This window comes from Protopterus annectens, chromosome 2.part1 (assembly GCF_019279795.1).
Source record: "Protopterus annectens isolate FY-2018-M chromosome 2.part1, PAN1.0, whole genome shotgun sequence".
In the NCBI taxonomy this organism is placed as follows: Eukaryota; Metazoa; Chordata; order Ceratodontiformes; family Protopteridae; genus Protopterus; species Protopterus annectens.
Genome location: NC_056729.1, coordinates 1,641,584,311 through 1,641,597,335, shown reverse-complemented (window position 1 = coordinate 1,641,597,335; position 13,025 = coordinate 1,641,584,311).

The following is a 13,025-nucleotide window of genomic DNA, read 5'->3' as shown; positions in this document are numbered from 1 at the left end:
CCTTTTTGTGAGGTATTTCTGTGGTCTTTCCAGTTGTTGTAGATGTCTTGTGAGGTACATACCAAAAGGTGCGTTGTACTCTATAATGGGTCTAATGAGTGATGAGTAGAGGGGAACAATGACCTCTTTTTTTCTGGATGAGAATCCTTTTGTGATGAGATGAGCCACGTAGAAGGATTTCCTGACCACTGTGGTGATGTGATTATCAAAGGAGAGACTACTGTCCACCTGTGTCCCAAGATCTCTTATCACATTTTCGGCATTAAGTAGACTACCAGCTATGTGGTAGTTCATGGGTACAGAGTTTTTACCAAAGGGGATGACAATACACTTTTTGGCATTAAGCTTCAGGCCATGGCTTTGACACCAGGTATCTGTCTCATTAAGGCCCTTTTGTAGTTTGTCCACATCGTTAGGAGTTTCGATTATGGCTCCTAGTTTGCTGTCATCTGCAAACTTTGTTAGCCAAAGACCTTCTGTGTTGGCCTGCACTTCAGAGAAGTAGATACCAAACAGGAGAGGACCCAGGACTGAACCCTGTGGTACTCCACTTGTCACTGGTCTGATGTCGGATTTGGAATCCGCTACTTTCACAGTGTGGGTTCTGTCCGTGAGCCAGTTGGCAACCCATCTTGTGACATAGGGATTTATACCTAGTTTAGTGAGCTTATCTATAATTCCAGAGTGGGGGATGGTGTCGAAAGCCTTGGCGAGATCTAGATAAGCTGTGTGAACCATTTTACCCTGATCTATGGCTTTGGTGACTGCTTCAAAGAAGTCAATCAGGTTTAGGAGACATGATCTGCCTTTTACAAATCCAAACTGTGTAGGGTCCAGAGTTTGGAGGTTACCAATGTCTTTGTTTATGAGTTCCATGATGATACGTTCCATGGCCTTGCAGACCAGGCTCGTCAGGCTAATGGGGCGGTAGTTCCCGGGGTCCATTGTGGCTCCCCCTTTGTGGAGTGGGATAACTGTCACGGTGCACCATTCAGTGGGTACAAAGCCTGAGGTGAGGCTATGATTAAACATGGTACTTAGGTAGGGTGCCAGTTCATTCTGTAGTTCGTGTAGAATGCAGCCTGGGATATTGTCAGGTCCCATGGATGCTGTGTTCTTGGCTTTGGAGAGTGTGTTTTTTACCTGTGCAGCCATGATTATAGGAACTTTGCATTCTTCAGGTATAGAGATGGGCCCTCTAGGGGGTGAGAGGGGGGTAAAGTTAGCAGTGAAACTATCTGCCAGGATGTTGGCAATATCAGTTGGTTCTGTATATTTAGTGCCATTATGCTGTAACTCAGAGCAGATCTGAGTGTTCCCATTTAGATTCTTGACATAGCTATAGAATGCTTTGTGGTTGTCTTTAGAGTCAGTGGCAATTTTGTTTTTGTAACTAGCTTTGAAGGATTTTATGAGGGATCTCAGCTTCTTACTGAGGTTGACCAGGGAGTTCCTCCAGTCATGGGATTTTACTCTTTTTTTCAACAGTTTCTTTCTTCTGTTGTACAGTTTGTTTATGGCAGAGGTCCACCAGATTGGCTTCCTTTTTTTAGAAGATAACATCTTGGTTCTATTAGGGATAGCATGATCCATACACTCGTGTAAGTGCTTATAAAGTGCATTTGTGTAGGATTCGGCAGTCATACCTCTATTGTCCGTCTGCATGGGTGTCATGAAGTTTGCCACTTCTGTCTTAAAAAGTGTGAAGTTGGCTTTTGAGAAGTTTTTTATGATGGTTTCCCTAATTGGGGCTGGGGGTGGGATCTGGATGTCTAGGCTGATTAGCTTGTGGTCGGATCTGACCAATGAGGAATTGACCTCTGGTGTGGAACACAGGTTTCCCATGTTGGTAATGACCAGGTCTAGGATATTGCTGCCCCTGGTAGGGGTGTGAATAAGTTGATCCAAGGCGTTGGAATTTATGAATTCTAGAAAACGTTGAGCAAAAGAGTTGGTACATAGGTTCATAGGTTCATAGGTTCATAGGTTCATACTAGGCTATCTGCCCAAGGGCATTTATAAGCCTAGCCCATAGTTATGTGGCTTTCGCCACCCCTTTAGTTTGAATAAAAACTATGCCTATCATTTTGCTGTGCCTCTGTCAAGCAGTGACACTGAAGTAATCCCTGGGGTATATCTGCAATCTCCCATCCATTGGTCAAGATTCCTCTTGAACAAGGCCAGAGAGGTGCTCTGCCTCACATGTACCGGGATTTTGTTCCACAGCATAGGGAGTCTCTGGGTGATGAATCTGTCCCTCCAGCATGTTCTATTCATAACCGTGTCAAGGTTTAAGTCTCCCGCCCTTGTGGTTCTGAGGGATCTAGATTTTTTGAGGTGAAGCATATTCATCAAATCTGGGTTTGACATGGCCTTATATGTCAGGCACAGGTCACCTCTGAGCAAGCGGTATGAGACTGAATAGAGCTGGAGTTCTTTCAGTCGGGCAGCATAAGACATATTTTTGAGACCCTTTATCCTTTTGGTGAGGAACTTTTGGGGTCTTTCAAGCTGCAGCTGGTGTCTGGTCAGATACATTCCGAACGGGGCATTGTACTCAATCATAGGTCTAATGAGTGATGAGTACAGGGGGACGATGACCTCCCTTGATCTAGATGTGAATCCCTTCATGATCAGGTGGGCAATATAGAAGGTTTTCCTAACTACTTTAGCAACATGAGTGTCAAACGAAAGGCTACTGTCAACCTGGGTCCCCAGATCCCTGATGACGTTTTCTGTGCTCAGTGGATTGCCACCTATATGGTAGCTAGGGGTAACCTTGTTTTTCCCGAAGGGTATGACTATGCATTTTTGGCGTTTAACTTCAGGCCATGGCTCTGGCACCAGTTATCCGTTTCTGTGAGGCCCTTCTGGAGGATATCTGTGTCAGATGTGTTTTCGACTATGGCGCCCAGTTTGCAGTCATCTGCAAACTTTGTCAGCCATAACCCTCCTGTGTTTGCTTGTACTTCAGAAAAGTAGATGCCGAACAAGAGTGGACCCAGGACTGAGCCCTGTGGGACACCACTTGTGACAGGCTTTGAGTCTGACATAGCTCCAGCAACTCTGACCCTGTGGGTTCTGTCACTTAGCCAGTTTGCAACCCATCTTGTGATGTATGGGTTTACATTCAAGCTGATGAGTTTTTCGATGATACCTGAGTGGGGTATTGTGCCGAAGGCCTTTGCCAGGTCAAGGTAGGCTATATGGACTGCCTTTCCCTCATCAATGGCCTTGGTGACAGTCTCGAAAAAGTCAACCAAGTTTAAGAGGCAGGATCTGCCTTTGACAAAGCCAAACTGGGTTGGATCCAAAGTCTGCAAGTTCCCTATGTCTTTATTTATGAGTTCCATTATGATCCTCTCCATGGCTTTGCAGATAAGGCTTGTCAAGCTAATGGGGCGGTAATTTCCAGGGTCTGTGGAGGCACCGCCCTTATGAAGTGGGACCACAGTGCTTGCGCCACTCCTTGGGTACGTATCCTGAGGTGAGGCTAAGATTAAACAGCTGTCCTAACTGTGGGTTTAATTCCTCGTTGAGTTCGTGAAGCACACAGCCGGGGACACCATCCGGTCCCATGGATGCTGTGTTTTTTGCCTTAGTGAGGGCAGTTCTCACCTGGGCGTTGGAGATGTCTGGGGGGCTACAATCCTCTGGAATAGATATCTCTCCTTTTGGGGGGGAGGGGGGGGGGAGAAGTTTGCACTGAACCTGTTGGCCAGTATGTTGGCAATGTGTGTAGGTTCAGTAATTTTCACATCATTTTGAACTAATTCTGAGCATATCTGGGAGTTTCCTCCTAGGTTTTCCCAGTTAATTGTGGGGTAGTTGAAATCACCCATTATTAGGGTGTTGGGTTGTACCCTAATACTTTCCAGTGTATCAAGAAATGAGGAGTGTGAATCCTGGGGCATGGTTGGGGGTCTGTAGCAAGCTACAATTTGGATTGCAGTCTTGCCCAGAGTTAGTTGCACTTGGATAATCTCGGATGCATTATGCTGTGCAACTAGCCTGGAGGTGTGGATATCCTTAATGAATATGGACACGCCTCCGCCTTTAGTGCTTCTTTCTGACATTTGCTATTATTTCGTATTATATTTGACATATTTCAAATTTTAGAATGTATACATATGTAGCCTTTTATGCACTGTCATGCCGCATGTATTTGAAGTACTGTATGCTGCTGACATGTTTTGGTTTTCAAATTGATTTGAATTTTGTAGATACAGTTGGAATTCATGAGTAAATTCATGTTTTGTGAAGCTGTACTTTAATGGTCGCGCAGAATTAATGGTTACTGTAGGATGGCACATACTGCAGTACTGAATGTTACATTTTGTTAGGCTTTTTATTGTTTTATTGCTTATTTTCTTTTTGTTATTTTTGTGAAGTGCTTTATGAAAAGCATTATAAGGAAAGATGAGTTTCTTCCTCTGTCATTTATATCTAAGAGCACTGATGCCAAGGTTTTTTTTTTTTTGGGGGGGGGGTAGTTTATAACATTGAAAAATGAAGGATGACATCAGGTTTAGAGGAACAAAAAATTTTATTAGGTGCTCTGGGTGGGCATTGCATTCCTCCAGTGACTTCCTTAAAAAAATACTGATCTAATTTTGAAATGGTACTTATTCCTGACACTTTATCTTTTCATCTTAATTAAACATGCATTGATCTACATAGTCTAATAGTAAAAATAACTACATAATACCTATCATAGCCCACCTCTGTTTCCAATATTACAAATATATTCTCACAATTAGTGGCAATACCCATTTTCATATAAACATGACAGACAAGGGTGACCACTGCCCATTTCAGAATGGTGTTGAAGGAAATGCAGAGTATACACATTTTTGCATTATTGGTTGAGTGTCAGCCAATAAATATCACCTAAGATTAAGGACTGGAATAAAGGCCATGTTTGAAAATGTCCAATCAATTCCAGCTTATTCTAGTAAAATAAAACATATGTTTCTGTTTCACTGGTTTAATGATTAATATTACAGTGGGAATGGCCTTGAGCTGTAAACACAGAGTCTACCACAACATGAGTCAGCCTAAATAAATTTACTAAGTCCTTTAATACCTCACTAAAAGAATCACAGGCCTAAAGCAGATGCCCTACGCTTACTGCCTTAACAAACTCCAACTATACTCGTCACATATTGTCTACTCAGAGGTAATCTCTGTTTAACATACAAGGCCATGTCAAACCGAGAGTTGCTGGACATGTTACACTTAAAGAAATCCCAATCCCTCAGAGCCACACGCTCTAGGTATCTAAAACTTGTCATCACAATAAACAAAACATGCTGGAAGGATAGATTCCTGACCCAGAGACTCCCCAGATTCTGGAATAGACTGCCCATGCCCATAAGTTGGGTGGGTGGCCTAATGGTTAAGGTGTTTACTTTATAAACACAAGGTGCAGGGTTTGAGTCTTACAAGGGATAATTGGCTAGGCTTAAAATGACTCACAACGACAGTTAGCCTAGTAATAATCTATGAACCTATGTACAGTTATATATCTGCCATGGCTTAGTGGTAAATCACTTTGTATATGGTGTGCAGGGTCCTGGGTTCGAGCCTTGCAGAGGCTGTTTATTCACCCTGCTAGACAGGGGTCCAGGGAAGTAAATAGTGTGTGTGAAGAAATAGCCAGGGAATTGTTATGGCTAGGCTTGTATAGGCCCTAGGGCTGATAGCCTAGTACCAACCTATGAACCTATGCATGTCAAGCAGAGCACCTCTTTGACCCTCTTCAAAAGGAACCTTGACGATTGGATGGGAGAAAGGAAATTCAACCCGAGGATCACATCAGTCGCCCTGCTAGACAGGGGTCCAGGGGAGTAAATGGTGTGGGAAGAAATAGCAAGGGAATTGTTATGGATAGGCTTGTACAGGCCCTAGGGCTGATAGCCTAGTACCAACCTATGAACCTATAAGACATCTTCAACAACTGGAAAGGCCACAGAAATACCTCACTCACTAATGAGCCTTTATGTACTAGGGTCTTCCTTTGTCCTAGGTTTAGCTCTGTGTGTGTGTGTGTGTGTGTGTGTGTGTGTGTGTGTGTGTGTGTGTGTGTGTGTGTGTGTGTGTGTGTGTGTGTGAGAGTCTTTTGTTTAACTGTTTGAAATACTTGCTTGTCTTGGTTTTTTTGCAACACTGTTTTGAACATTAAGATGTTTAGGAAGTGTTCACTTCTGGTATGGTGTCTACTAAACAACATTGTGAAAATAACTATCCTAGTGCATGAACCAGTAATTTAGTAAGAAAAAAGGCTATATGCCTTTAAGGAGAAAAAGCAAAAATAAGTTTAATTTAGTCCAAAAGTGGAGAAAGGAATGACGGCAGGAAGCACACCAGACTGCGGCTGTATCTGGCTTTGAATACTTTAAAGGAAAAAACAAAAGACCCCAAATTCATGCTGACATTTGAAATAAGTAGAGCAGTTGAGGAGTACATCAGGGGTTATTGAAGATGCATTAAGTAGTCACTTAGATGCAAAAGTCAAAAGTCATAACAAAAAACAGAATGATATAATATGAAGTGTCCCAAGAAGATACAAAGCAAAACCTGGTCAATTTGGAGGGAACGTGAAGAAGCGAAAACCTGAGATTTTCTACCATCTCTGAAAAAAATTAACAGAAATGACTATTTTAATTTTATAAAAATTTAAATATGTAGCTTGACTGCTATTAGTATAGAGAGTTAAAACTTTGATTAGAAGAGGAAGCCAACTTGAGCTGCTTGAAGAAAGTATATAGTAAAGGAAGTTGTATAGTTATCAAGTGGAACTTAAGAGGGGTCATAATAATTAAAAAATGTTTATTTGCCCCTGAGAATAAAACAACCTGAATTAGCAAGGATCATGAGAAAGTGATTAGCTTGCCAGGAAGGGATAACTGTATTGACATGGAACTGGGATTTGGTGTGTGCAGTAGATGAGAGACATTCAGGACATACCTCTCAGCCATCCAGATTTTTGGCTCATATTTTTGGTCTGTTGCTCATAAAATTTGTGGTTTTCTGGCAAATCATTAAGGATTGATGTCACTAAATAATGGCAGACATTTGAGTTTCCAAATTTGTATCCCTCAGAAAATGCATGCTAACAAAACACCTGTTATTCTAGCAACTTTCTAAGTTTATTAGAGCAATAATTAAAATATGTCCCTTTGTCCCCCATTATGTTTGGCTCTGTCCAGATTTCTTGCACTAACAGGTTGAGAGATATGGTCAGGATTCTGTATAAACTGCCATAGTTGGTGAGTTTATGAGATGAGATATAGCAACAATAAGCATGATAGGATTGCATAGGGTTTTGCAATCTGGGTCAGATGGACCAGTTTTCCTTAAAGGTACCAATCGTATTCAAGGACAGGCAACGTCATTGCAACAAAAGAGCATGCTCCCATGGTAGAATGTTTGGATTGCATCCCCATTCCTGTTTCAGGCAAGACCGCATGACTGCAGTTACACTTTGGTAGAGATAAAACGTGAATGACATGGAGAGTAACCTTATACTAATGTGAAGATGGGCAGCTTAAGAAGAATAGCAGGTAGAAATGGACACAATGGCTACCAGAAACCTGGGATGAATGGGCATTAAAGTGGGATAACTTCAAATTAGATTTATTTGGCCTCTTGAGAACTCAAAATACAAGGGAATTACTGTAAATGAGAAAAAAATTTCAGGGAATTACATAAAGAGCTGTTGAAAGTTCATGACGAATTAGTGACTAGCCAGAGGACGAAAGCCATGACCAAATCGCAAGTAGCCCAGATTGATTTGCCACTCATTGTATGTAGGATCTAGCCAGTGTGGATAAGCTGAGCCATAAAGAAGGATTTCATATCCACCGGGAAGACATAGTGGTCAAAGTTCATATTTCTATCTGAGTACCCAGATCTCTCACCACTGCATCCACTCTTAAAAGGGTGCTATGAATGTTGTAATTTGCAGGAATATTTGATTTCCCAAAAAGTATTATTATGCACTTCTTTGCATTTAGTTTGAGGCCATGGCACTGACACCAATCATTAGTCTGTGTCAGACTTTTCTGTAGGATATCAACATTGTTTGGGCAGTCAAGGATTGCTCCAATTTCCAGTCATCTGCAAACTTGGTCAGCCAAAGGTCATCTACATTTGCCTTGACATCTAGGAAGTATACCCCAAACAGGAGATGGCCCAGTCCTGAACCCTGTGGTACTCCACTGGTGACTGACCTCTTGCTGGATGTGATTTCCCCCACTTTAACAACATGTGTCTTATCCATGAGCCATTTGGCTATCCACCTGGTGATGTAGATGTTTATACTCAATATTATGAGTTTATCTATAATACCCAAGTGGAGTACTGTGTCAAATGCCTTGGCCAGATCGAGGCAGTATGCACTGTCTTACCCTTACCCATGGCCTTGGTGACTTTCTCAAAGAAGTCCACCCAATTGAACAGGCAGAACCTGCCCTTGATTAAGTCGAACTGGGTTGGGCCTACAGTCTGGAGATATCCTATGTCATTATTAATCAGATCCATGATTATCCTTTCCATAGCCTTGTATATGAGGCTAGTCAGACTTATGGTTCAGTAGTTTGTGGGTCATTTGATGGTCCCCCCTTGTGCAGAGGGATCACTATTGCTGTCCTCCATTCTACTGGGACAAAGCCTGTCTGGAGACTGTGATTAAATACAGATTCAAGTTGGTATGCTAGATCATGTTTCAAGCTATTTAATAGGCACCCTGGAATCCCATCAGGGCCCATTGATAATGTGTCTCAGGTTTTAGAGAGTGCAGTGATGACCTGTAATTTTGTGATAAAAGGCAAAGCAATGGTAGAGGTTTTTCATGAATAGTGACCAGAGGTGATGGGGGGTGACATTTGAGTTGTCTGTCTTCCACATGGTGTATATTGCATCTCGTTAATTTCTGTGTGCACTTAACCAACCTTTTGCTATCTTTTACACTTTGTGTTCTATCCCTCACTGTGTCTCTTTCTTCCTCTTCCTTCCTTGCTCTAATCATCCCCTCCTATAGTCCTTTACTATGTGTACAATGTTATTATTACTGTTACTGATTCATTTCTATTTTCAGACAATACTTTGTATTTATAATATGTCTTGTTAACTTGCTTGTCTACTGCCATTTGTATTTGTCTGAGCCGAGATTGAAATAGGTCCATTTGGATCAGTGTTCTGCCCTGGTTACCAAATTGAGCAAGTAAAATAAATATATAAATAAAATGCCTCTTTTGCTGATATCAGAAGCAATTCTTCCCTCACATGACCAGTAGTAGCCAATAATGAGCAGATTTTGCATCTAAGCATCACAAAAGGTCCTGCTAGCTATAGAACTCCATCTATGACCCAAAGAAGCCGCAGTGCCTACCTACCAGAACTAGAATCATTCAGCATTAAACCCAGCACCATTTTCCTAGGTGATCTAAACTATCCCTCTATATACTGGGAACCTACACCACCATCAGTGCACAAGCACAGAGATTCCTGGACTTCGTCAATATAGACACCTTGGAGCAATTAGCCAGAGGGAACAGCATCCTGGCTCTTGTCCTTACTAATATGGTGGGGAGGTGCAACTTGCACCATCCCTTGTGTATCTTCATCACTTATTAGGTCTAACCATAAAGCTTCAAAATTAAATTGAAACCAGAGACCCCTTCTACCTAAGGTACCTTTACAAATTTCCCTAAGACAAGCTACCTACTCCTAAGTGATCCACTGGCAAGCTTCAAATCCCCACCAAAAAGAGCTAAATCTACTAAATATGCACAAACATACACCACTACATTACAGTAGCATGTAATCAGCTGCATAGCTCAGCTGTATCCTGCAGAAACAAGCAGATGGCAAACCCCAGAAACAATCCCACATGGCGGGACCATAATATCAACAAGCTTTACAATAAAAGGAAAAGAAGTTTGACCAAAAGTAAGAAAAGTAATTCACGCAATGATAGAGCCCTCATCACTGAAATAAACAAGCAACTCAGGAGCTTAATAACATCTACCAAAGCCAAATCTTAAGCTAAATTAGCTACCCAAATCAAATCACTACAAGGCCTTTTTTAGTCATGTTTGTAATCACAGGAGCACAACACAGCATTTCACTAAGCTGATTATGAATGATGTTACATACACTGAGGTTGAATCTATTGGCTGATAAATTCAACTGTAACTTTACCATTCACTGTCTGTTCCACAAGAGATACCTGAAACTGGCTTGCCTCCAGCTATCACACAAAATCACGTCCTAAAAGCATATATGGGTCCTGACAATTTCCCCGGATGCATCTTAAATAGTATGAAGCATGATTTACCCACACCACCAACAAACACTGTTCAACCTCAGCCTCCATACAGGTTTTGTACCACGTGAATGGGGAGCAGCCACGGCCATTCCTCTGCATAAGAGAGGACCTTCCACAGACCCAGGTAATTACAGACCTATAAGTCTGACCAGCCTCATAAGCAAAGCCATGGAAAGATTTATCATGTAACTAATCGATAAGGACATAGAGAACCCACAAACACTGGACCCATCTCAGTCTGAATTTGTCAATGGCAGGTCATGCTTACAACAATGGTGGACTTTTTTGAAAAGGTCAGCAAAGCAATGGATGAAGGTAAAATAGTAAACACCTCATACCTTAACCTGGCCAAAGCGTTTGACACATAACATAGTAGAAAAGCTAAATACACTGGCAATAAACCCCTGCTTCACCCACTGGATTCCCAAATGGTTCACAGATAGGTTGCAAGATATCAAAATAGGAGAAGCTATCTCCACAAAGAGACAAATCACCAGTGGAGTCCCCCAAGGTTCAGTGCTGGGACCTCTTTTGTTTGGCATCTACTTCTCTGAAGTAAAGGCAATGACTTAAGGGCTCTGGCTGATTTGTTTGCAGATGACTATAAACTAGGAGCAGTCACTGAATCCCCAAATGACTTTGCCATCCTGCAGGAAGGCTTGCCCAAATAAATTACAGGTAACAAAATCATTGACTGAAATTAATTGCTAAAAAATGCATTATTGTATCCTTTGGGAAGTTATCCACCCAGGGGAACTACCACATCGACAATATGTCCCTAAGAATTGACCCAGTTGTTTGGGATTTGGGAATTTATGTGGACACTGGACAATAATCTAACTTTTGACAAATATTGATGCATCTACTGTCATAAGAAAGTTCTTCTATAATAAACAGCTTATGAACAAAGATATTGTGTTCAGATCTAGGGATGCTATCATACCCCTTACTCAGCTCTCAATAGACCAATCATTGAGTTTAGTGCCCTCTTCACCATGTATCTGTCCATATCCATGCAACAACTGAATGCTCACAGAGATACCATACTAAAACAATACAAGGCTTAAACAATATGTCCTACATGAACTGACTAAGCCCTGTCACTATGTTCGTTATCCTACAGATTGTTAAGAGGTGACCATGTCTGGCATACAATGCATCCTCTGACCCAATACTGATGGACCTACTGCACTTCAACAAGTCAAATGGCATCATAAATACTTAGTCTAGGGTTGAAACCTCTTCTGCAACATCAACAGAATGGTTTGGAGTGAGGGGTGTATCTCTCAGATGATGCCATTGCTGTGAAACAGACTCTCCATGCACGTAAAGCAAAGTTCATCCCTGTACATATTCAAGTGCAGTGCAACTTGGATCTATGGATGGGAAATAGAACATTTACCCCAGGACTGTCCCCAGTAAACTAATGGACAGAGGCAGCTCCTAAATGGTTTATCCCATGCATGGGTCCCCACAAATTATCTACAAAATAATCAAAGTTATTCTCACTAAGGAAAATATATAATTATCAACCATGGAATGTGAAAGGCCAATCTAACATCAGAAGCGATAGGTTAATTCAAACACCTAAAGGGAAACTGCACAGGCTAGCTTAGTGCTTACCTATGAACCTATTTAGGTGGCTGCCCTAGGCCCACAGCTGTATAGCGGGCCCACGGGCAGTGCAGCAGTAAGGATAGGTACCACAGCTATGAGACATTAATCTATTTACTTTTAATTAAATAAATGCTATACTTATTTGCTTTAATAACTATCTTAATAAGTAAGTAAATAACTAACCTACTAGCTGCAGCTTGCAGCACTCTATACAGGAAGTTAGTGCTCTTGTTCAATCATTTTGTGGGCTTTCCGTTGCTATGACAACCCACGAGTCATGCAATGAGATCAGAATAGAGAAGAAAGCATGCATACTTTGAAGGGATGGTCCTGTAGCAGTAGTGTGAAGTAATTTTTTTTTCTGAAATATTATGCATACAGTATTCATCTCAGATTTATTTATGCTGCAGTAGTATCTCCAGCAGCACATAGTCTTATTAGCTGTCAATGTATTGAGTGTTCCATGTACCAGCTGTGTCTAGTTATAAACCATTTCATCTTATCACATCAGTCCTTATCACTGGTGCATCTGTTTGAACGTTTAGACTTCTATTCACAAACAGATACAAAACTTGCTGATAAAAGCTTACTACTGTCCTATCCCCTCTCTTGTAGGACTTTTAATTTTCTGGTAAATCATTGAGAACTGCAATCTGTCATTAATGATAGTCAATGCAGTTTCATTATTTTTATGTTCAGAAAATGCATGCTGATGCAAAACTAGTTATTCTATTAACATTTTAAGTGAATTAATGTAATATTTAAACATTGTCCCCGAGTATGGGAGTCTGTCCCCTCAATTATTTTTTGTTGTGTCCTGAATTCTTGAGTAAAGAAGTCAAACTGTATGATGTTGGATTAAGTCTTATATTCAGCATTAGTAATGTCTTGCTGAGATAAGTCTTGTTGTGGACTTTATCATGCATGTTTTTAGCACAGGTGTCTGCTTTTGTGTGGGTTTAGGAACATGACTTTCAAATTACTTACTTTGCATTAAATATGTTTTGGATGATGACATATTGCATTACATTCCAGCAGCTTAAAACATTGCTCTGTATGTATTACACACTTTTCT